At 37.6% G+C, this 26,739-nt stretch overlaps 1 protein-coding gene across 1 annotated transcript in view; it reads right to left on the bottom strand.

The window, feature by feature from the left end:
* Duox (dual oxidase) overlaps nt 1–26,739 on the bottom strand; it is a 251,019-nt gene that overhangs the window by 189,448 nt on the left and 34,832 nt on the right. The gene's annotated exons all lie outside the window — the stretch shown is intronic.

Raw genomic sequence — 26,739 nt, 5'->3', positions numbered from 1 at the left:
TTTCTGCAGATATAATATAGCTTTATCAATGAAAAAGGCAAAGTAAAACATTCACTACAGTGGCTCGGAGAAAATATAATTGGCAGGCTGAACGCAGTATTCCTATCCATCTGAATTAGGGAAATGTTTTTGATACAACTCATCAACGGAAAGTTAAACACAGCCATGTTAATTTCACGAAAGTGGAATCAACATAACTGTACATTCTTTCCGTAATGGATAATTTCCACCATGTCAATCCTGGAACTACGAAGTTTACAGCCCGTCAAGTAAAGAGAAATACATGTCTTTAAGAGAACTAAATCAGATCAAATTACATAAATTTTAAACCAAATACCTGTAATATAGAGAGAATATTTTGAATTGCGTTACGTTCATATAGTGAATAAAACTACGTTGCCTTTTTGACTACGTTAAAGACTCTGTAAAGAATTAGCATATTAAAATGGAAATTAAAGAGACGAGAATGCATGAAGATTCTTCAAATGGCTTAATTTATTGAATGCGCAGCAATTACAACATCCGAATTTCGCAAAACATTGGAAATATGTGTAAGCACACATAAAGAGTCAACAACAGGAACATATTGTGAATGCAAGAGGTATAACCGTTACACGTTAGAAATATGGCAGGGGTATGGTGAAATGGTGAACTTTTTAGTCCCGTTTCACAAGTCCAACATGGAATTATTTGGACTGAAAATATGAAGGCTTTTAGGGTAATAAAAGAGGTGATTTCTTACTAGCTTTTTGAAGTTCATGTTGCATTGGAAAGATGAGAGAAGATTAGAATCCCGTCTTTTTTGTCATCAAAATACCCAAACTCCACTGCCTAAAATATTAGGTTAAACATTAGGCATTAGGTTAATAAATTACATTAATTAATGTAAGTAAACAAATATTAATTTAAATAATATATGAGGTTAAGAACATTAGTTTAATAACTGAGGAATTGGTATTAATATGGCAAATAAGGATAGCCAACCTCTCAGAAACGTTCCTTCGGTCTATTAATATTAAACGTCAAAAGTGATCAATAGAAAGCAGCATAAAATATCCTGGACTAATGTAATGAAACTAAAACCAATAATCAACTACAGCTCAAACAATCTCTCACAACATATTTACAATGGAAATTAATTTCTCTATTAATATCTATTTTTTAGATGAAAACTGCCGATAATTATATTACATATGCAAGTAATTTTGATCCAATAAAGCAGCATAAAAACACATTGCTTTAAAATCGCAGGATACCTCCAAATATAATTTCACCTAAATGTACAATATAACTTCCACATGAATGTATTTTTAAAACAATCTTTAAAGAGTAAAAGTTTTTCTTTCCAACTTAATGCCTTGTGTTCTTTGACTGATGAGCGCATTTGTGTGCGAGAAAAAAGAGAGCACATGAATACAAACCTCCCATGACATCCATTGATGGAAGGTTTTAAAGTATGACCGCAAAATGGCGATGAATTGGGTGATGGTCAAATAAAATAATGAACTATACATATGTATGCTTTTGAAAACGGTTCCTCTGAAAAAAATCAAAACTTCTTTGAAATAAGGAATTTAAGATAGCCTGGGCGTTTTTCGTCTTTTCTTGCCTTGTGGTTAGTGATATTAAGCTGATAAATGAAGAATTAATTATATATGTTCAATCGAGCTTTAATCATCCCCAGTTAAACATGCATTATATAGAGAACCAAGTACACTTTCTCTTCGAATAGAATGAAATAATGAATTGATTGCATACAAATTCCACAAAATTACATTCCGTAAACACATTCAATAAATTAACAGGGGATGGGAAGTTCTGTCATTACAATGACGGCATCATCGAAGAATTGGCATGCTTCCGCAATTACTAGAGTTGCGGAAGGTATTGTGCCACCGTTATAAGAGTACGTAACCCAGCGCACGCAACTGAGCCGATAGTCTCTAGGCAGGAAGTGGACATATAGTATTAGGCTCTGTTTAACTTACTCCATTTCAGACACTGTTACTTGATCGAAGTCTTTCATGCTAGGCGTATTTGAAGGGAGTCTAACTTCTTACGATTCACTAGGATTTTAATTTCGCACGATCATGGTTTCGTATGGTTGTGCAAAATACTAGTGGAATCTGCAAAGTTAATTCTTCCCTCATTTACAAGTGGTTCGAGTTTGTTAACAACAGATCTCAAGAATTGATATTAATCAATAATAATGCGTTTAATCGAATTTTAACTTAAATATTCAAATTTAAGTATTCCAATAATTACGTATGGCTTTCTTTTGATACCCTCCGGGAATGTGGCCGACTTCTCATCGCAAATTCCGTAATTGATAAAGGGTGCGTCGACCATTCGATAGTGAATTTTAAATTGAAAGTTAATGGTTCTGCAATCACTTTACGGCATGATTCATACCAATGACCTAAGTAGGTAAAACATTCCAAATAAACAACTATATCTCTGCTATTAACAATTTACCGCCTTAAACTATTCCGTGATCCGGCTCACCGAGATATGAAATCCATTAAAATGGATGATTTTTCCACACTTATATTATCCTTATTCATAAATTTCACATCCAGTACCAGTTAGAAACATTTTAAATGAACCTGTAAACGACACTGCCGATGACGAGCGTAATATCTCAACCACATCGTTTCCCAAACATTACGAATTTACAAATTATCCCTAGGAATAATGTTATCCCTTCGTCTCACGGTCTAATTACCTTCATGATAACAACCATAAATTTTTCTCTTTCCATGGTGCCCAGGATAATAAAGGGATAATAAGTGCCTCCGTTTCCTGTTACAATTATAAAATACGCTTCCTTTCACTTACACTCCTTGGCAATTAACTCCCACTAGCTATATGCAACAGTGATTAAGCAATTGCCATTTACTGTAGGGTAAAACTACTGTTACCAGGCGAAATGTAAAGTTTCCATTGGCTGCTGATTCTGAGCCACCAGAGGCGCATTTTAGATTCATATAGGATCAAGCGTAACATGGGGAGCGTATTCCTACATGAAGGGACGCGTAAAGTATTTTTTCGTCAGTTGCCTCATTCGTGGGTCAGGGTTGAGTGTTCAGTGTGCCGTAAGTGGCTTGTCAGCTTGGTTCCCTCGAGGGTAATATTCTGAACACAAACCTGAGTATAACGTTAGGATACCAAGGCCGAGAAGAGCATTGGAACCGTTAAGATTAATTTTAATTGTTCTGAGTGAAAAACTCGCTCGAAACATAAACGAAAGAAATACATTCTTTCACAATATAATGGGAATAGGTACATGATACCTGCAATAAAATTTTAAAAATTAAAAACTGTTCCAATTGCAACCACTTAAGCTACAAAATGCAATTAAAGATTGATTTGAAGGCACATACAAGGTTTGTATAAAAAATATAGGGAGCATTTTCTTCCTGACGTGACAGTACGTCACAGCACGCCTGCACCGAGTAGGTTCGGTGGTGGCAGGTCCGATCTTCAACACGCGCCAAGCGTCAATCGCCTTCGAGCGTTTTTTCAGGCTAGATCGTGTGTGTGTTCCTGTTGAATGATTCGGTACAAGCGCAAAACTGCAGCGAACGATTAAACAGCAGTACGGCATCAAATTTTGTGCTAGGCTAGGCAAATCGGGTACGGAGACGTTGGGCTTGATTTTCCAAGTATTCAAGGATGAAGGCATACCACGAATTGCAGTTTTTAGAGGCACAAGCTCTTTAACGATGGCAGAGAGAGAGGGGTGGAGGACGAGCCCTGCGGTGGACGGCCGTCGACGTCAAGAATCGACGACAACGTGCGACGTGGATGTGAAGTGCTGAATTCAGACCGTAGATTAACATGATGGAAGATCGTATTGACATTGATAAGATGACAGTGCAAACCATTATCACTGAATATTTTGCGATGCGAAAGATCTGCGCTAAACTCGTTCCGAAAGTCATGACGGATGACCAAAAGCTTAGTCAAGTGTCTGCTTGCGAAGACCTTCTGCAACGCTTTGAAGAGGACCCCGACTTTTTGGACAGTCTCGACTTGGCACCAGCAGACTGTTTCCTATTCCCAATATGAAATCCTCCCAGAAAGGACACCGCCATTGGACCCTAAAGGCCGTCAAAGAAGCTTGCACGCGTACCCTTAAGGACCTTCCCGAATCCGCCTACCAGGGAGTCTTTGAGTCGTAAAAAAGTCCTTGGCAGAAGTGTGTCGACGGTCAAAGGATGCACTTCGAAGAATTTTGAGGCATGGCAGCAATATCTGAAATAAGTCCATTGTTCCGAAACTTTTTATACAAATCTTGACGATGGCTTGCAAGAAGCACTGACATATGCCATATGAAAAAGTAATGCCAATCAAGTGATAATTGGCTTGTTCAGTAATTGTGCATAGAGTGAGCTCGGAATTGAAGAAGTCGACGTGATCAATGCTCAGACATTAGTCATTTGACTTTTGTGTTGTCATTTAAGATTTTAAGCTTGTTCCGAGAATATTTCTGAAAAACTTTTGCTAAATAATTTCATAATCGAAGCCTTTAACAATGAACCGAGGTCATGAAAAATACACAAATTTACCGTTTTCTAAAACCTGATTATTGCCAGTAGATTCACCCTGAGCAGAAACAATTGGCAAAAAAATATATGGTACATTACGTGTTGGAGGTAGATACGTCTTAGATTTAGTGAAAACACACTGTGTGACAGCAATTCAATATGAAATGGGCACATTCTTACTCGATTTATTTTTTTCAAGTAATGATGGCAGTGGTAATTTGAAGCGGCACAATTTAAACCCATAAAAACCCAATATTCTATTTCATCTGGAAAATTCTTTTCCAGGAATGTAAAACGCTGCTGGATGATTCAACTCCGATTCGAAGAAAGCTGCGGTAATCTTAAGTTTTATGTGTCATTGCATTGCACTATTTCCGCATTGTGACTCATCATGACGGTAAATTATTGGCCTTAAATTAGGTAAGGCCATTTTGGATTTTTTTTATCCCCTACATTGTAAGAATTATTAATATATGAAAGATAACTAAGGTGATTATCGATGCTTTTATTTATAGATATAAAACTGATACCTTTTCTTTGAAAAAAACGCCTAACATAGGTTTCACGTCTTTCACTACGATCCACGACGGTGACTTCAATTGCATGAATTTAACGAATACGTAAACTATTTGCAAATAAACTTCTATTTTTATTTCACGGTAATCAGAAGACATATTAAAATGAAACAAACAAATTGAAACGTGTTCAATGGTTTCATTGACGCTTTAATAATTCTCGAACGACAGTTTCACTTGTGAGAATTTGCATGATGTGATTTTCTTGAGTGATCAAGTATAATTAAATTATTTTTTCATTAGCAATGGTTGAAATAATTTAAAACCAACCCTCGCGTAACATTTCTCCTCTGGTAGGGAAAAGCACAATGGTTTCACATCCACCTCCCTCTCTAAAATGCAAACAAAAGCAAAAGGCAGCCCCGTAACAGGGACGCGGTTTGGATAAGGATGAGAAGAAAACAGCAGTGATTTCGTGTTTTAATGAAAGGAAGACTCATCATAGAAAGTGCAAAGAGATAAGAACGGGCGGAAAGGAAAGGATACCTCGCCCCAGCCTGATGGATCAAGCTAGCCGATGAGAGAGAGAGAGAGAGAGAGATGGAAGACATCTTTGAAAAAGCAAGGGCGGGAGGTATGTTTAATAATACGCTCCTCCCTTGTGACACGGTTTAGAGGTTCGCCGGACCACACCCTTTTCTCGCCCTACTCAGCCCGTGGGCGACGAAGGAAATCATCGAGGCTGTCTCCAATTGGGCCCTTAAATGCCTCGTCCCTCTATGCCTGAATCGCGCGTGCACCAACGTAATCGAAAAGATGTCAAGAGAGCTTCAGATAAATACACACCAGGTTCCTGAACAAGAAAACTTAAACTTTCCCCAAGGTGAAAATGTTAGCAAGAGTTGCTAACAGTAAAAAATAATTGAATTATGTTTTCACATACTGAGCTTCATACTACACACTGCCTTACATTACATTAAAGTATTCCGCCTATAGGGAATACTCTCTGTTAATGCTGGTTGTTCTTTGCGAAGATATGTTTTCAATGTAGGAATCTTGGCATAAAAAATTTTCCCATTGCGATAGGAAGAAAAAGATCAAACAGGAATCTATGATGAATGAAAATTAGTAAATCTTTCTATTTGAAATAATCCAACTTTCTTAGTTCAGTGTAACAAAATCTTAATTCTTTTTCATGGCAAAAACGTATCACGATATCACCATGAAGTCTGGCCAAAACTACTTCTAGTTTTTTTTCTTTTCTGAAATTTAAGTATGTCTCTTGCCGTTGATTATAACGAAAATTTATTTAAGCCCTATCGTAAAAATAATTTCTGAAGAAAGAATAATTGTTGAAAAATTATAGGGCACTTTAAACTTGGCGCAAACCTTAATTAAACGTCCTCGTGTAACCTTCCCCGATTTTCGATAACTTCAGCAACTAGAAATACTAGTAGAAAAGTAAATACTTGTGAACGGAATTGGAAAATATCAGTATTGTATTTGAAATACCAAGATTTTCCCTAAAATTTATACGTCTATCACTGCAAATTAATACCAAGGATTATTTTCACTATAGAGACGTTGAAATGAATCTTTAAATCCTGTAAAGAGTGTACAAGTTTAGAAATTAAACGAAATTGAAAGAAGACCAGATGTGGTGATTACATAAAACTATGAGAAATAGAAGTGACCGAGTTTTGAACAAGCTAAAATAAACATCCCTCCAGTTCAAAGAGCACAAGAAGGATTTATTTGGAACTCTAGAAAGGGAAGGCATACTCGATTTTGCCTGCGACACCGTGGTCATTGTTTAGATATCCGACTATATCAACAGATTAGACCACCCGGATAAAATAAGTGATATATAACGGAATGTCACACCTGAACACACTTCCTCCACTTCCACACAAATATATACAAAAATGGTGGTCTCAAAGATACCCTACTTTAGACAATCCGTAATTAAAATCGTAAAGCCAAGTCGTCATCCCTTTTACCAAAGCACCGCATTTACCCACTATCACATTATTATAATGGCCGGTATATTTAACACGCTCTGTCACACACTCTCTTGAAGGCTCACTGAGTATGACATGCATGTGGATGAAACGATTAAATAGGCGGACGTATGGAATATGATAGACAGCTACAAGTTTTTTGTCAAAATTCAACCCGAAAATGAATCAGCAAAAATATTGCGATTAATTTTTTAAGATATGAGCGCCGTAAGCTAACCTATTGAACGTGTGCACACACAAAATATGAATAATAAAAATACAAGGAGTCTTAAACAGATAAAGAAGCCAGCCCGTCGCGTAGGTCTGAAAACTTTCCTCACAGAACCCACCTCATTCTGACACCCCAGGGGTCTTTTAATTTTTTGTTTGGAGGGAGAAAGTGTGAGATACGACCATTCGAAGGTTTTTGAAGGCTATGCTTGCCTCTTGTGACTATTGTTACCTCACTGATATCACTACGATACCTCAAGAGTTCTTCGATATTACCAAGTTAAATATGTATCTACTAGAAATGGTTTCTGCATCCATAGCACCACAGTTACTCCAATGGAAGAAGTGTGAGTAATATATGAAAGATAACTAAGGTGATTATCGATGCTTTTATTTATAGATATAAAACTGATACCTTTTCTTTGAAAAAAACGCCTAACATAGGTTTCACGTCTTTCACTACGATCCACGACGGTGACTTCAATTGCATGAATTTAATATTTTATTTTTTTAATTTTTTTTAATTTAAAAGGTATTTTCACGAAAGGATATTCGTATTAGCTAAAATGTGTTTTCTCTGCCTATAAATCAATAAATTTTCCGATTATAGCTAAATAACAAGGATTTGCATGATATAAAAATGAAATAAATGTGTTGGGTTCTTTCCGACCACAATTTATGCTTGAATGGATGCTAAAAAGTCAAGGTAAATTTTTCACTCCATGCGATTAAGATCATATGGGAAGAAACCTTGTAATAAAACGAATCTGCTTGTCCAATGAGAAGAAATAGGTGATGTCATCAACTAACTATGTACTTCGAATTAATTTTCTGAATTCAACTATTTATAATATCGAATTGAATGTAAAAATAATCTTTTACATATAAATTTATCTTTAAATGCTCAAATGCTTGGAATCAATGGCAACGAACTGACTAGATGCCATTCTCCTAGATAAAACTCAAGAGAGTTGGAGCAAGGGCTGAAGTTTGCGTGGTGGTTTTGGCAATACCTTAAACAGAAAGATAGACTTTTACGTTTCAGTCACGAATATTTGCTATTAAAAGATGCTTGAGAATCATCAAAAAGGACATTTCTCCTCCAGTTTCCAGTCTCCAGAGGTAACTCCAGTTTCTCAATTCAATTAGGGCAGACTTAGATCATAAAAAAAGAAAGTTCGTAATTAGATAAAAGTTATTTTTATCAAAACCTTTTTTGAACTATTTAAAATTGTTCAGATACCATGCAAACGCACGAAGGGTTATTAAGATATTAAATACATTAGACAACAAATAAATTATATAGTAGTCAACGAAAGACGAGATTAATATATTGGGACACCGATAACGCCGCACCGAAAATTCGATTACCATTTCAACCATTTCCATGGCAAATGATATGGCCCCGGCGCCCAACTAGGCACAAAGATGTCTTAATTTAATTGCTGAATACCCCGTTTAACCTTGTCAATTGCTTTCATCAGTCCCTAATAAAAATAAGGGCGTTGATTAATGCTATATATGGATGTTTACAACCTTACCTAAAGTTCCATCCATCGATATTCAACCACTTAATCGACGAGTGGTTCCTAATGGAAAGCGAAGTTTAGAGGCACTAATCTGCGATGATTTACGACTGAAATTATCAAATTCCTAAATTGGATAAGCGTTACTCCATTACTTACAATTAATAATGGCACAATTGATCGAGTACGAGAACAGAGCATATTTTTATATTCTCAGATTCTTCGTATACAAGCGCTTCGAGATCTTCTAAAGACTTAAATGACTTTACACCTTTCTCATGCGATTGTAATGTAAGGTATTGCTCATTTTTAATTAAAGATTACTACACAAAATACAGCGATAAACTAAATACCACTATTTTCATATCTAATGTCTTGTACAAAATACTCATTTTTAGCTCTAGGTGTCCATTAGCACCTAATTAAGCACAATAAAACAACCAAGATATTATTTCAGATAATTTTAAGAAGATTTAAATTTAAAACCCGGTTAAATTTTATCGAAAATTCTATAAACTAAGGATATTTTAATGCACAATTGCATGAAAATTGTTTCAAAAATTAGGATACAATGCATGAGAACCAAATACATATTTCACACATCAAAATACGCTTGTTAAATGCATACGCAATAAAAATGTAAGATGGCCAACAAAGAAAAATCAATAATCAATGCTCCTTAATTATCCATCGAAGAAATTATTAGTAACACAACTTCTGAGGGTTTGGGAGCGACGAATTCGATCCATTAAAAAAAAATCCGTCGGACAAGGCTGTCATTTCTAATTACAGTGATATAGTTGATTCAACCGAACGAACCAGTTTCTTCGGCCTTCGGAAGTCAAACAACTTACGATTGTTCTGAGTTCAAAATTTTGAGGAGACTACTTCGTCACGCCAGAATGAAAACTTCATTTCGCCGAGAAAGGATTCGAAAGAAAACTGCCGCCCCCGAGGGCAAAGAAGACAGGCAAAAAATGGGGGGTTTTCAGATTATTAAAGCCAATTCGGTTGAAAGAGAGCGGCGAGGGCGGACCAAAGTGATGGGGGAATCAGCGAATATCGAGAACTATCAAAAAAAAAACTATCGACATGACCTGAATTTTACGCCAAGACGTACATAAGTACCGTATCAAGATCCTAGTGGAAACACGTTTTCACAAAAAAGGTAAAGGTTGTTCAAAAGACATAGCAACTTTTCTTGGTAAGAGACTATACCTATCACTTTTCTCTAGGAAGAGATTTGAATGCCCTAATCTTTGTTATAGTCTACCATAGCAAAACGGTATGAACTCATATAAGCCATAAACGCCCCGCTCTAATAATACTTCAGTTTGAAGTAGATTTGCATAAGTAAAATTAGATTCCGAAAAATAACACCTAGAGGTTTTGCGAAGACATTGTAAAAGCTTTGATTTTTGAAGAATTTGATTGCATTTTTTAATGCAATCAAATTCTTGTCTCCTATTTAGATGGGCTTGTGACTGCAACGTACATTTACTTCTATCATCAGTAAACATTTATCCAAGGTCTCCATTCCTTAAAACACTAAAATCAAGTCGCTCAATGTATCGAATTATTTTTAATCCATCCGTCACAAAAATTTCTCAATGTATATTGTAAATTAAATTACTAATTCAGTAAAACAGGTGGCCACGATAGGTCAAGGACGAACATTACACTTCTTACCGTTATTTTTATAGACTTAGATCCCCATGAAAATGATACCCGTTATCAAATTTACACTTAGGAAATCCAGTTATAAATTGGAAATTCAACTCTTTTACCGAATCCTCGATTAAAATGAGCCCGGCACAGTATTTTATGTCTTATAATCGGGTTTTCGGGACGTCCTTAGTTACGAGTTACATAAAAATACGTTTTTCATCGTCGTCAGTGGAAAGTAAATGTACATGAAGCTTTTCTCGGAAGACTCTCATATTTCCGGCTATGAGAAGTCCGGCAGCTAAGACGTACGGTAATGAAGGAAATACAGCCGCAATTTGAAAAATGACAGTTACAACGGGGAGAGCGGTCACAACCGGTGAAAAAAATCACAGCGGAAGCGGAGGCTCATTAAAAGGCAGTTGCGGCAACGACGAGGAGTTGGCCTGAGAAAGCGTTCTCTCTTCATCCGTGGTGCACACAATGGCTGATAGAAAAGCAAATACCTTCTGTTACTCCGGCGTTCTTACGTATGTAAAATCACCCGTTACAAGATATATAACTCCTTTCTGTCTTCACCTGCCGTTTTTGTTCTTATCACACTTTCCACGAACACTAGGAAGGGGAGTGTTTAAATTCTTTGAGAAATTTTTGGGTTGATTTTATAAAATTAAATTATTTTACAAACAAAATATTAGCAAATGTAATTTTCAGCCTTGGGAGCTAACTTCCTCCCCTGCTAACACATAACATGTTCGTGGGTTCGCTTCCAGCCTAAGTGGGTTTACCACTACCTAAGGCCTTGATGTTAATTGTTATTCTTTGTTGTTCATTCATGTAGGATCCAGGTGTATGAGGCCAAAATCTGGCAGTTTTCGGATTAAAATTAATTTTTTTTAATGACAACACCGATTATATACTACCTTGATCAAAACGTTCCCGGAATAACCACCGTGTGGCGCTCCCATCGTTCCGATTTGAGTTCTGTTTTTTTTGTTAAATTGGTACATCTGTTGTTGATATTCTCTTTAAATCTTAGTGTCATAACTTGACATTTGCAAAAGTTACGTAGCCAAGAGTACATCTATCTCTGTGTGTGTTGGCGATTTTTTACAATTTCAGAAATGGATTTAAATTTGCAACAACGAACTTGTATTAAATTTTGCGTAAAAAACGGATTTAGTGGCGCACGGACGTTGGAAATGTTGGAAAAGTGTTTCGGCAACGATTCTCTAAACAAAACGGTCGTTTACCAGTGGCACGAGCGGTTCAGAAGTGGTCGTGAGTCAATCGAAAGGCCAGACAGTAAACAAAGAGTATTATTTGGGCGTTATGAGACGTTTGCGTGAAGCAATTCGCCGAAAGAGACCAGAAATGTGGGCAGAAAACTCGTGGATTTTGCACCATGATAACGCACCGTCGCACAGTGCTATCATTATTCGTAATTTTTTGACGAAAAATGCAACAAATACCATCCAACAGCCACCGAATTCACCTGATTTGGCTCCCTGTGACTTCTTTCTGTTCAATCGAGTTAAAAAACCATTACGGGGAACGCGTTTTAGCAGCCGAGAGGAAGTAATGGAAAAATCGCAGGAAGCAATGATGGACATACCGAAAACCGAATATAAAAAATGTTTCGAGGATTGGATCAAGCGCTGGCATAAGTGTGTTGCAGTCGATGGGGATTACTTTGAAGGGGACAATATAGATTTAGATGAATAAACTTGTATTTTTAATTTTCTGAATAAATTCCGGGAAATTTTTGATCAAGGTAGTATATACCTACTCTATATACGCGACCTGACCTAATCTATCGGCAGGTACATGTAGTACACAGGTACATGTACCTGCATAATGTACATTACTAGCGAAAAAAAGAACGAAAACACAGAAACAGACAAAAAAGAAACGTCCAAAGCGTATGAATTCTTGGTTTACTTCGTCAAACAAAAACCCTTTATCTCACGTTCTCTGCCTTCCAGAATCCACTCAACATACCTCTTGGCGACCTGCAGTGTAATGAGCAGATGCAGTTGTGGATTAGAAGTGCACAGGCAATAAAATAAACATGCCCCAGATTGACAAAATGTATGAAATGAGAAAAATTCCCACTAAATTTGCCCGAGTGATTCAAATACCAACGACTCTCGAGAAAACGACCTAAATACCAGCCACAAGACGCTTGTGATGAAATGCCGATGAAATAATTTGTAACCGACGCGCAAAAATTGGGCGCTACCGTCTTTTTCTTTAGCCGCTGGCAAACATGTAATACCGTGGATTTCAGTTTTCTTTAATCAACCTCGTCCCCGTTTCCAAATAACAGGTTCAAGGTTATAATACTAGAGCCAGTATCACCGACAGGACGGAGAATTATAAGAAGATTAAAAAAAATCCCTTTGTCTTGGAAGTCTCGCAGAGCAGCCAAATCTCGCTCTTCGTCATGAATCCCTTTAGGTACTTAAACCCGCACGGCCTCGTCGTCTCAATATATATACAATGCTTGAAACTGGGATAACTCGTGCCCACCATGAGATGAATCAAAAGACAAATTATGAAGATAATACATCTGATAAAACGGCGAGAAGGAGAAAGGATAATTTTAAATATAGGACGCCGGGAGGTGAACGGAGATCAGGGTTGCCAGCCACTTGTTAATACCGCAGTATCAATCTCGTAATATCAAAGAAAACCTTTGTGACATGGTATCAACGAGTATACGTGAATTTCACTGCAACAGCCTTTTCTACGTCCTAATTTTACGTTTTCATTTTTTTAGGATTTTTATTTGTGATAACATTAAGTTAATCTTTTGAAGCAGACATTCACCCCCACGTCCCCACATATCCCCTTTCACGAAGACTTGGAAATAATGCACATTTTAAAATTCACGTCCTTTCAAGTCATCTATAGGATGCACACCATGGGAAGATCAAGAGTTAACGAGTACTCTACGCATGCGATACTAAATCCTCACTGCGGTATTTAAACGATATGAGTTACATACAATCATGACTACCGCCTCGTTCAAATAACAACCTTCTGGGAGACTTCAACAACTGATCCTTATTCGTCCACGGAAAAATAGCATTTTAAAGGGTAACTTCAAGAACTTACCTCGTTAATGCCACACTCGTGATATATCTTACCGTAGCACAGCAGGTTTTTATATAGTAAGTTCTGTCATTAAAAGAGACTAGATTCAAATTTTATGCAAGAGACTTTACTATATTCAACATTCGGTCTACGAGTGTTCACTAACCTCGTCATTCTACTAATTTATATAAACTACTACGTCAATCGTAAAATGATTTAAAAATCTAGCTCCGCTGGTCTGCATTCAATCTTCTGAAATCGAATCTACACCTGGAAGAACATTCTGAGAGAGTATAACAATGAACACATGGTAACACTTTTCCACTACATAGATATTTATTTAAACCACGACCCGTTCTGAAGTACTACATCATCCTGAAGATGTATTACATCGACACCGGTCATGGTCTAAAAAAAATATTTAGAGGAAAATTGCTTCTATTTGTCCAATATCGAGTTCAAATTCCGCATTATCACGCCTGAAACTACGAAAATTATTTTAAGTGAAGCCTAAAAGATAATATTTCATTTTGAAATTCGCTATCACTCTTACCTTCTCGTCATATATTCCCAGAACTAAATAAAATTCCTGAACGCATAAAATAGGTAAAACACAGAGGAGTGATTTTAAATAGAGGCTGCTTGTAACCGCGCACGAACTTAGGAGTACGAATGCTGAATATTATTTGAAATTTAAAATAATCCTGGTGGTAAAGTCGTTTCGGAAATCCTAAAGGATCAACATTTTTTTCTTTATTTCTAGTTTGGTCGTGGTTGACTCGAAAATAGTGTATCAAATCACACACAAGGTCTTCCCACCATGTGAAATATTTGCCATACCAAAAAAAATCGAAAGGCGCTAACAGCCAAAAATTTTCAGCGCCCTACCTTTTCATGAAAGTATGTCAGTATATATCGCTACGACCGCAGAGTTGGACAAATTCCAACGTTGTTTCGGTGTTGCTACTAAGCTTTCAAGACAAATGAATGAAAATCCTGGACCAACAATTTCGTTGGTAGTACTACACTGCCTCCCACTGAGGCTAAATATTTCATTACTCTTTGAGATATAACAGTGGACTGTAATTTTTGAACAAATATTTTACCCTCGCATAATAAAAAATCACGCATATTAAATCAAATTAAAAATTCTGCGGAGCATTCTATCAACGTTATGCGGAAACTGCTAAGCAACAACAAGTTTCATTAAAATTAATTGAAACACTTTTTAGCAAATCGGTCGATATTGGTAATCTTTTTTGCAGACAAATGGTGAATAGAGAGGGAATGGAGGATATCATTAACTCATCTACCGTATAATGAGTCACCTTATATTGACAAATTATGGTTATTACCAGATTGGTAAATCAGCAAGTTCCTAACGAGCCATGTAAAAGATTTATATAAAGAGTGTAGGTGACAATATTTCCTGACATGTGCGTAAGTGCTGAATTCAAACCATCGGTTAAGTGTGGGCATGGTCGCAGATAGTATTGACATTGATAAGATGGCAGTGTACACCATTACCACTGAAAATTTGGCAATGCGAAAGATCCGCGCTGAACTTGTCAAGAAGGTCTTGACGGACGACCAAGAGTAGACTCGAGTGTTTGCTTGCGAAGACCTCCTGCAACGGCATCGCGACGATTCCCCAACCACCTTAGAATCCCAGCTTGGCACCAACAGACTATTTCATATTCCCAAATTGAAATCCTCCCTCAAAGGACCCCACCCTAAGTACCGTCAAAGAAGCTTGCACGCGTACCCTTGAGGACCTTCCGGAATCCGCCAAACAGGGAGTCTTCAAGTCGTCAAAATATTCGCAAAACTGCGTCGTTGCTTAAGGGATTTATTCTGAAGTATTTTGAGGCATTATAGCAATATCTGAAATTAAAGTAAATTTTCGAAACCTTTCCCGAAACCTTTTATACAAACCATTTAAAATTCCAGATACAACCGATTACTTCAAATAAAATTCTGAGGTCAGTTTTTTCAGCCACAAGCTGCAACCAGTAATGATGCATGATACTTCATTGACCAGAATGAGGTGAACATTAGATCGATTTGGCCATATTACACAAAATAGCATTCAAGTAGAACGCATAATAGGCCAGCCTGATATACTTTCACTAATACGACTGCTTTGACTGTTGTGGTTAAATAAAACTATTCAGTCAGTTTTGCTAAACCGTCCCGATTCTTATTCATGGGTTTTACCCAGTGATTTGTGACTAAACGCCTCGCATCATTCATCTCCGTCAACCGCCAGAGAAAAAAGTGAATTCCTTTTCCCTTTTATATTCGGACACTTTCAAATAAATTGGTGGGCTCGTTTCCGTCGTAATTTGCGACCATTCCAAAGCAAAAACATCCGGATCGAGACTCCCAAGACATTTTCTCGCCTCGAGAGTCTTGCCTCTCCGGGATTTTTCGAGGAACCTGGACTCGCAACAGACCGCGCAAGTGGGTCACCCCACGTATCTTCGTCAATACGACTTGGCGGTCCGCTCCTTCCCCGCCCCGTCGCGCGTCGCACAATGTGTTTGTCAGATGGAAAGAGAGAGAGAAAGGCGTGGTGGGGGTCTCCAGTGGGCGCTTTTGGTTGCCAAATCTGCCCCCGAGCGATTTAAAAACTAAGTGGATGGCCTTTGAGGTGTTTGTCTCCCACACCACTCTCTCTTTCTCTTCTTCCGTCTCCTTACGGACGGTAAAGTTTCAAAACAACTCGCACCTTCCTCCTTGAGAGGAAATTTTGATGACATCTTCCCCTACCACTTGATTCCGTGTCCTCCGGAGGTCACCATCACGTCCTAAGGCAAGTGATTGTACCCGCAAATGATGCCCTCGCGAAATCCGTCCACGGATGTAGAAATCCGTTTAGCCGCGCACTCTTAGTGATATCCAAAGCAGAAAATTAAACGAACAACCGTTCCGACTGCTCGAAAACAGAATTTTACTTAATTCGCCTGCATGATAGAATCAATAACACTGTAACCGTTGGATACCTAATATCCTATGCCATACGTTCTCTATAGACACGTAACGTGTTTGGGGATATTAGCGTTATCTACCGAATGACACCATTATACACGAACTACGACTGTAAATGAAAGCGTATTTTATCGTCGGATTTGACTGCCTCTCAATCCATCAGCAGCGTTGGAATGTGTGGGGAAACACCCAAAAACTTCGAAGAAAACCAAAATCTTAAGTTAATGGGAAATCACCTCCGATCGCTCATCAGCCAAATAACCGACCTAAGACAAATAGGAAACGTGCCGGATATCTTCAATTGTAGTCGGGTTAGGAAAATGAGGGAGAAGAGAAAAAACAGAATGGAGGAGGCGTAAGAACATGACAAACAGAAGAGAAATATGAGAAAGCCACAAGAATCCCGCAAGTGAAGTCGGAGACGGTAGAGTATGGTGTTGACACCACACCCAGACACGCCAAGCTTGCGCCGATGCTCCGCCAACCCAATGCCTAGCAAAGTTGCTGAAAAACTTCGATAAAATTGCTCAGGATCGGACGAAGGAGTACGTTAAACGATTATTCATCAAATATACTCTCTGGACTAGACAATAACGCCAATCCATTGCGTTTTCCATACGTCTCACTGGATTAACCACCAGGAGATTGAAATTTTACCTGAAACATAGCAAAAGTGGTCATTTCTCATGCACAATAACGAGAGTTCTTATCTTTTTGCCTGAAAAATAAGCACTATTTTATCTAAGCAAATTTTGAGGGTTGAAGTTTTTATAAGACTTATACTTTACTCATTTTCTAAATACCCATCAGGTTATCTTCAGTTTCTCCTGATGAGTGTATCTGTCACCATTAGCATAATCAATATCTAAACATTTTTTTAGCTCAGGATTCATTATAATATTTATTTTCGAGAAAATTAGGGTGAACTTGGCAAGAAAATTTACATTCTTTCTTCTGAATGGCGAGAGGTTTTCCTCTTCAAGTGTAATGGATATTGTGATCAAACACACAAATTAGTTTCGTTTTATACCGACACTTGATACGGAATAAATAACTGACACACTCATAGCACTACTTCAATATAAATGTAAACGTTACATTTGAATGTAAAAAGGCCTTTTAAGGCATGAATGAATCAAACTTACGATTAGAATAATTATTATTGCACCTATTAAAATTTCATGAATTTTTCAAACATATGGAGGTTAAATTTGAATCTTTTAAATTTGAATGCCTTAATTTCGTACAGTCACCCACTCGGTCTCCTTAAATGGTTCTATATGAAGGTGTACAAAAAAACGCTTTACGAGAAACGGAGCTGTAAATCGTTAGGAAACTTCTGACCTCAAAAATGATTTTACCTGGGTTGTAAAATATCTACTTTCATTTGTTCCATTAGTTATAACTGTCATAAAATATTAAAAGTCTGCATAATTGTATCCCTACAAGGAGATCTCGTGCTAATTCAATTTTTGAGAAATTACGTCTTCATTATTTGTTTTAGTTTAAAAGAAAACTCTTTAATTTGAGTGAGAGCATTTATCACTGCTCTCTTATAAAGAAAAATTATTCAAAAAAATATTCAGGTCATCCCGAGGAAGGGTTTCAAATTATTCACGTTGACACAGTGGTCAGAGCACACAAAACGTTTATCTTTGATCGCGCACGTCCCCATTAAAGAGGGCATCATCAGCTTTGAATCGATGACGAAACAAAAGGAAATCACGAAGCTGGCTCACCACATTTTAATTCGAGCATCTTTCCAAGGGATGGATACCCAGTGAAATGGCATCAGATGTTTGTTGCATTTTTCCGCAGCATTCAGATCTAGCCCTAGAGTCGCGAGGTGCGAAATTTGACGGCAATAAAATGAAAGAACATGAAGATGAAAAAATTCCGTATTAAGACGCCCGCATTGCGAGTCAAGTACGAACGCCTCTCATGATCTTTCCCACCGAACGTGGACATGGATATTTTAGTTGTACCCCGTTCTTAATCCCACTGTTGAGATGCATTGCTTTCTAATGGAATCCTCTCTTCTCCCCGTCTGCTTGCACCCCTCAGCTTCACCAGTCATCAACTCTTCGGCGGTCTCATTATAATAAAGCCTTTTATAGTCCTGCATCATTTCTGTCGGCGTCCAACACTTGCACGAGTCAGTCAGTCATGTCAACCCATCTTGCAAGGGTCAGGGCATCCCAAAAAGTGCCGACGGTGTCGCAAGCTGTGGAGCCTTTGAGAGAAATCCGCTCCTTTCACTATGTCACAGAAATGATTAAAGTGAATTAAAAGGTTTAAAGTAGACGAGCGTTTATGGGAAGAATGATTTAAGTTTAGCCAACATTGGCCACGTGATTACTAATAATAATAACACCAACCCTAATCCATAAGTGCTTGTCAATATGTCACCCCTAAATAATTACTGGAATGAATAACCAGTGAGCTGAAGCGAGTAAACTTTAAATAATTATGATAATTAATTCAAAGAAACAACTACCTATTTTTAATGCGCAATATTCACCAATACTGCGAAATTGAATTAGATCTTCCAAGTCAAACCTTCAGTTGCAGGTTGTTTTTGTTGTTTTCAATCCAATACTCATTATTACTTATCATTACCCAGACAAACTTCGAATGAGAAAGATTGAATTAACTCTCCCCCTTTCTTTATTTATTATTTATTTCACTTGACTGCAAAAATAAACAAAACTGGAACAAATTTCGTTTCTTCACAAATACATTTTCCATTCACTTCAGCACTTACATCGATCCTATCGATATAAAGAGCAGATTGTTTAATTTTATAATAAAATGTATGAATACAATTGGAGTATGAGGATGAATATACTACTGAACAATTAGACAAAAATATTTTTAGAAATTACAAAAATATTCTTCGGAAAGTTCACGTTGAAAATTATAAATACAGAAAACAGATTAACTTCACGATAATAAGATTCATATTATATTGACAATATCTGTCACTGTCGATGTTGGTCATTTATTGGAATCGCCAGATAGAAGTACGATTAATTCAATAATCATTGGTACTCAACCGTTTAAGGTAGGTTTTGAATGGACACATACTTATCTTCGCTACACTCCTTAGCTTCGTCTAACAAGATACAGCCTGACACCCCACGCTGCAATAAACTGATCGACAGTTTCGAATACTGTATCCTTTCGTTAAGTCCAACATGTCCATCCTTTTCCTCTGCCTAGCTTGTTTACCTTTACGTCCTACCCCTACTACTGTCTCCAGCATTCAATCGTCAAACAAAATGCTCTGCATCTATCATTCCTGCCTCCTTTGGAAATCTCCCAACCAACCTCTCTCTTCCTCCACCATGCTTCGCACTCGGTTTGTTTTTCTTTATACCCATTTTACAATCTCCATTCCTCTCCACATCCACATTTCAAAGGCCTCAAATACACGCCTAACATAAATACGATACGCTTTGTAAATTATGAGATGCAGAAGAGCAAGTTAAAATATTTAATACTGTATATATGCTATATTATTTATGTATTGCTTCTCCCGGAAAAGCTGTAATGCAATGGGAGTGGTAGAAATTTAGTAGCCACAAATTTCAACGCTAGTAATGAAGAAGTGATTTATTTATCCTACTGCCGTTCCTATATTTACATAAAAACTGCCATAATTCATGATGTAATGGAAAAAGCTTAATTTTTATTTTATTTTAACATATATGGGAAGACTATCATAATTTAGTTGAGCAACTGAAATAAAACCATCCGCACAAGGAGCGCATTCCCTCGAGAAAACGCGATGGCGCATGAGTTCATGAATTAGAAAAACTAGAAATTTTACAAGCATCTGTATGTACAATGAAAACACCCTACAGGACACTCGACTTGAGAGATAAGCCAGTCGCAGGCAACCTCTTGATGCTTATCATTTCCCTCAAGAATTCTTCATCAAGAAACCTTAATTAATTACTCCGCGTACTGAACTGGCCGTAATAACGGAATATCGCATGAAGAACTTTTTCTCATGATGTGTCTGTCTCCAAGAAGGCATGGTTTCGCCTTCGCGATTATGCAACAAATTTATCCCAATGCGCACTTGCGGTGCACGAAGAGGAACGAGAAGTGAAAACGGGGGAGCACGAAGACATCTTCATTCTCAATTGGACGCAGAGCAAACCGATGAAAATAAACGCTTCACTGCTTTTGAATGGGTACTTCAGCATATACAACCCTGCACTACGTGACATTTTAATGCGAAATATGAGGCAGTTGCACAAACTTTTCATAAACGACCAAGAGTAATTCTCCCCATGAAAACTAAAAAGAATTTTACCAAGGTTTATGAAAAATAAAATCTTATAATAGGGAAACTGTCGCTATAATAAACTCGAATAGATTTGGCATGTTACTTCTACGCCATTGATTGCGTTTTGAATGCCAGATTGAATGGATTGAAATACGATTTTATATTTTTTACAGCTTTCATTTTGAAAGTAAAATGAAAATGTTAGTGGGTTAGAGATAAACAAATCCTTGATAATTTAAAATTATTAGGATTCAAAAAAGAGACGTTTCAGGCGTGATATGGTGGAATATCATGATTAATTAAAAATAGCAATTTTCCACAAAAATAAAATTTAATGCGACCGGTTTCAATGTTACTACATCATCATCAGGTCCTGATGATGATGTAGTAACATTGAAACCGGTCGCATTAAATTTTATTTTTGTGGAAAATTGCTATTTTTAATTAATATTAGGATTCAGTTTATCTATATCTATATTTTTGGGTTTCTGCAGACCCAGCAGCCCTAATACAAGATCCGCTCCTACTACCATCAACAAACTTTATCGTTGTTAACTACCCAGTAATATGCATTAAAAATCAACATTACTGGCATTACAGATTCGTGAGTTTCGGGACAGTATACAGGTCACAGTCGAATTTGTACATTAGATCCAACTAGTTTGCATAAATCATACCCTTAGTTAACACCAACACTTCATTGAAAAAAATACACAATTGTTTGCATTAATTTTTCGTTCTCTGTAATGCCTTGCCAAAATATAAATGCATTAAATGCTAAAGAAATTGATAAAACGCTTGTGTTTGGAAGAGAGAAGTTGACGACGTATATAACAATCCGAGGAGATAAACTAGAGCAAGTGGACTCCTTCATCTACCTGGGCATCAGTGTAAATTGGGATGGAAGAAGTTCAACCGACATCAAGTAAAGAATACCTCAAGCTAAAAAGGCGTTCATGAAGAATAGGCACCTAAAATGTTCAGAGAACCCGAGGCTGCAAACAAGGCAACACTTCGTTTAAACCCTCGTACGGGGCCTGTGGCACTCAACGGATCGGACACATAGAACACTGGAAAAAAGGTCCAGCGAAGACTTTAAAGAAAAATAATCCTTTGAGACATGGTGCTGAAGGAGAATGCTAAAGATTAAATAGACAAAGTATAATATAATATATAAGATAATTAATATAAAAGAATAGGATAGCAAAGGACCTCAGAGAGAACTCCACTACGAGGAAAAACTAGATGGATTGGACTCATACCTTTATAGGCAAAATGTATCAGTTAGAACCATAACGGAAATGGAAATTGAAGGGAAGGCCAGGAGGAAGAACAAGAGACAAGTACATGGGACAAATTAGGAAGGACTCAAGTGAGAATCTACCAGGGTGTGAGGAAATAAACACTGAATAGCGAAGAATGAAGGACTGAAGTAAACCAATCTTCGAATTGAAATACCGATGCTTAGTGCCATGATAGAAACCGGATGTGGATCAACGATCAATAGCACCAATCCTCCCACCATAATTTCTTTGGTGGTGCTTTCTCCTCCATTTATCAGTGTGGCAATCATCAGCAACTTTCAGCATACTTTTCGCGAAAATTAGTGGGCATCCACAAGGAAAGTAGTTTTTATATCGCGGCTCTAAAAGTAAAAAAGGAATTTAAAAAAAAAGCGTTTTACTGCACCTCCATTCGGCAGCTTTCGTCACGATCAGCTGCGTGCTCTTCCCCACGCCTCCACTCCGAACCAAATCGCTTCCTCGAGGGTATGGAGGAGGGGGTGGATCGGGCGAAGGCACGCCTCCTTATCCATCTATAAAAGGTTCCTCCATTCATTCGCTTTCTCTCCCTTCCCTTCCACCCTCGTCAACTCCTTCACAACCTCCTCATGCTTCTTACTCAACCTACCTAGCCAAGCAACCTACCTACCTACCTACCTGCCTGCCTACCGACCGACCGACCTCCCTCTCTCGAAACTAACTCCACACACCATTCCCTCATCCTTTACCCGTTTTATTTATTTTCACGCCCCTCCCATTTGCATTCTTCGGATATTTCCCAGATTATCCCTCCCCCTACCCCATTATTCCTCACACTGATATTTTGGGGTAGCAATCTTTTATCTCCCTTCCCAGAGAATATTGCCCTTTCCATCTTCCCTTTCCTTCTGCGACATGAAAAATTGGAGGAAAATGTCCCCTGGCACCTTAATGGCCGCGCAATTCGTCCTAGAATGATTCGTCCAGGAGATACGGGTAATACGATGATGTCACAATTGACCCTGCAACAGGTTTTAGGCTTAAAATTAGCATTTGCAGAAGGGAAAAAATCCAGGTTAGCGTCAGGCTCGTTTAATAAGGGCGGGATTTCCTTTAATAATTCCGATTTCTCAATATCAATTGATCTGTATTGGGTCGCCCTTTGAGACAAGGTGAATCAATGATTGGAAAGCAGTCATTGGGCATACAGGTTAAAAAAAATGATCCTTCTACTCAGAGTTGGAGCGGAAAATTCTTTAAAATTACATAAGACATTTCCGATCATTATTTTTTCAAATATAAATTGTTTTCAATTCCCAATAAACCTTCAATTATCCATTTGGAAATCACCGACCGTTGACATATAGCGACTTTCCAAGTCCGCCTCCATCCTCCCCAGATTCATTAACTCGTTTCATTTACTCATTTCTTCAACGACATTAAAAATCCATTATAATCACCAATGCGCTATTTCATCTTGATACTCAGGCAGGCAATATATTTTGGGATAATTGACATCATGTGTAAAATACCGTAGACAAAATATTTCAGTGGTGCCTTCATGAAGTTCATCAAGGCTAGTGGCAACCATATTGAAAGGTGCATGAAGCTGGCCCATTTCAATGCAACATCATTCTTTTGATACATAACTGAGCTATAAATAATGTAGCGCGAATAACATGACCGCCGTATTCTTAAATGTCCACTAAAGTTGATAGCCTATTCACTTGAGACACAAAATCTATCCGTGGATTTCAAGGATATTGGAACTACCCAATCAATAATGAATATTTTCATTCTCATTAGCTATTTAACATGCTGAAGGAATTCAACTACACTTAACATCACTTTGAAAGCCACCGATGAGCATTGAGATCATGCATGTATTTGAATATATGTTTCCTCATAGTATATACAAACAATCATACACATATTATATATGTCTACACACAATATGCAACAATTGGTGTGTTTCACCAAAGTTTTTATCCATAGAAAAATATTCGGTTACATGGGCTTGATTTTGTTATGAATGCACATAGTGCGAGGGAAGAGAGAGCTCTCGAATCTGACCGTGATGGGGTCGTCTATCGCTCTCCTTTTATCTCGATTTTCTCTCCTGACAGTTAACATGGGGCCATAATGATTTCTTCATTTTCTCAAGAAATCTCGAGCGTCCTGTAAATTCAAAAAAGTGTAAGTCTAGCCTGCTCATTTTGCCGATCAAGGGACTATTCCCAAACCCATTCGTCCAACACCCGTCACGGCTACCTTCTTCTTGTAGCTAGTAGTAATTCATGGGCAAATAGAAATCACAGACGCTTATGGTATACGTTTTCAACAATTTTTTCCCTTCAAAAATTTCACTGAATGACTTTTTGATTTTTTAATACATGGATGCGGCCACTTGCAACGAATGGATAAGAATATAATATGTCAACTACTGGAGAATACTATAGAAATATTCCACGCGTTATTCCTCAGCGGAGATAAAATTTCGAGCCTCTGTTACTTTCCTCAAACGTGGGGTTTCTCGTTTTTTAAACATAAGGCATTAGAAATCCTCTATAAAAAAGTTAATGAAATACAATTAGGAACGTTTTAGTAAACAATTTCATTAATAATAACGCTAGGCTATTAAAAAAAGGTAGGGTATTTGCAATAGTCTTTAAAGTTTCGTAATCCACTACATTTCCTATCGAAGGGGTGAACAGACTTAGTAAAATATGAATGAGGTCACTTAATTACTTGGAAACAACGGTTGCACCTGAGCGACCTCTTCAGCACGATTTCCAGCACAAGCTGAAAAAGGTAGTTCGTGATTGTCCTCTTTTAATTTTCAACTGTTATTGTTTCACATTAACGACCAACTTCGTCTTCCTCTTTATCTTGATCTCAAAAATTCTTTCTCACAGAGTTTTCAAGTTCTGTCACTCTCGAGGTTTATTCCCAACTTTTATCTTGAGCAATCCGATTACGGTCGTTAGCAAAAAAAATTAATACAATGAAGTTGGTAGGAAAAATGAGATTCTAAGACTCATTTGCTTCTCGTTAACTCTGTAATTATACGGACAGTTCTTTACCTACCTAGCCCGATTCCTACGTGTTTTTCTTCGCACCGTTAAATAAGTGACTAAGTTACTTAGCATAGACGTTTTCTATTGAGATAAGTGAAAACATTTGATAGAGCACACACGTTGGGTCTGCATACGCTCAATTCAAGTGGTTTTAAATTAAGTTTTTTTTTCACAAACAAATACATTCGAAGAACTGGACTTGCACGATATTGAAAATCATTATTCTATTTACTCTGCCGTGATGATTTACAATAAAAGTGAACTGGTTTGCGTGTAGGAGAAATAAGAGGAGCTATTACGTACCCCGACGAATAAAAAAACGTACCACGTCGAACGTAAAACGTCAATCAAGGAATTAGAACTTATTTGAAAGTCTTTTTTTATACTTCATTATGTCTATTTTACTGTTATTCTGCTTTCTATACTGCACTATTTCTAATTATATAATATAACTAAAGGTCCATACGATATTGATGAATACAGAACTATAGAGATGCAAGTTCTTTCAGAATAAACATAATATATAGTTTTTCATTTTTCATTCAAGATTTTTGGCTTATGAAAGATAGGTATTTGGACGGCCCCTTACAACTATTAACTTCTACCTATCTCTATAATTCCCTTTTGTTTTCCCTGCATTATTTCCTTTTCCAGTTCTTCGTAACTTTTACATGCCTTCAAGCTGTCTAAAAAGGTCCGTTCTCTTTTAGTCTCGATCCCGCTAGCCTGCCGGCCCCGGTGGCGTCCTCACAGGCTGACGTCCTCACCTGCCAACTGGTTCAATTCCCGCCTAGGTGGGATATCCTCCACCTAGGGCTTAGGTGTTTATGATTGTCTTCAATGTAATATACAGGGGTTAGGCGGAAGAAGGGACTATTCAAGTCTCTAACTCGCCCCAGTAAAGTTGTTAAATAAATAAATAACATATTCCCGGTTAATATAACACGACTTTCAATTAATACCGAGACAATTTCCCCAGCAACTTCCTCTCATCGCTCAATATATGTAAAACTTAATCGTTTTTCTACCTATCTGACCAACTCAATAACAAATATATTTCATTCCACAATGTACTATGCGTTTCGAACTCAAGTGCTTTTCACCCAGCCAGCTTTCATAAAGCCGAATACTAACAATTGGAAACCGAGTTCGCCTCTCCTAAGAAATGACTCTGGTGGCATTTCACGAGCTTAGTTGTTATGTTCAACGCCATAAGGAACGCATTAGCTTATAGAAGTGGTATCCACTGCGTGATTCCGTCACCATCCATCCGACCACGACCCAGGAGCCCCTTATCTCCAAGACCGAAGAGGAGAGTTGGAGAGAATAGGTGACCCAAATTCGAGCCAGGAGAGTGAAAAATCAAGCGGCTGTGATGGAGGGGGCTGCTGATGGCTGACTCTCATTCTCTTACTGCAATTTCAATCAATCCTTTTCAACGCCCTTGCACCGGCCATAGGTCAAATCACGTCCATCTCATTCATTTAACTCTGGCGTTGGGAGTTCATTGCGTGTGTGCGTGTTTG

Source organism: Hetaerina americana, unplaced genomic scaffold, assembly GCF_022747635.1.
Source record: "Hetaerina americana unplaced genomic scaffold, ioHetAmer1.1.p SCAF_4, whole genome shotgun sequence".
Taxonomy (NCBI): domain Eukaryota; kingdom Metazoa; phylum Arthropoda; class Insecta; order Odonata; family Calopterygidae; genus Hetaerina; species Hetaerina americana.
Note: the sequence above shows the minus strand (reverse complement) of the source record. Positions and strands in the feature narration are given on the sequence as shown.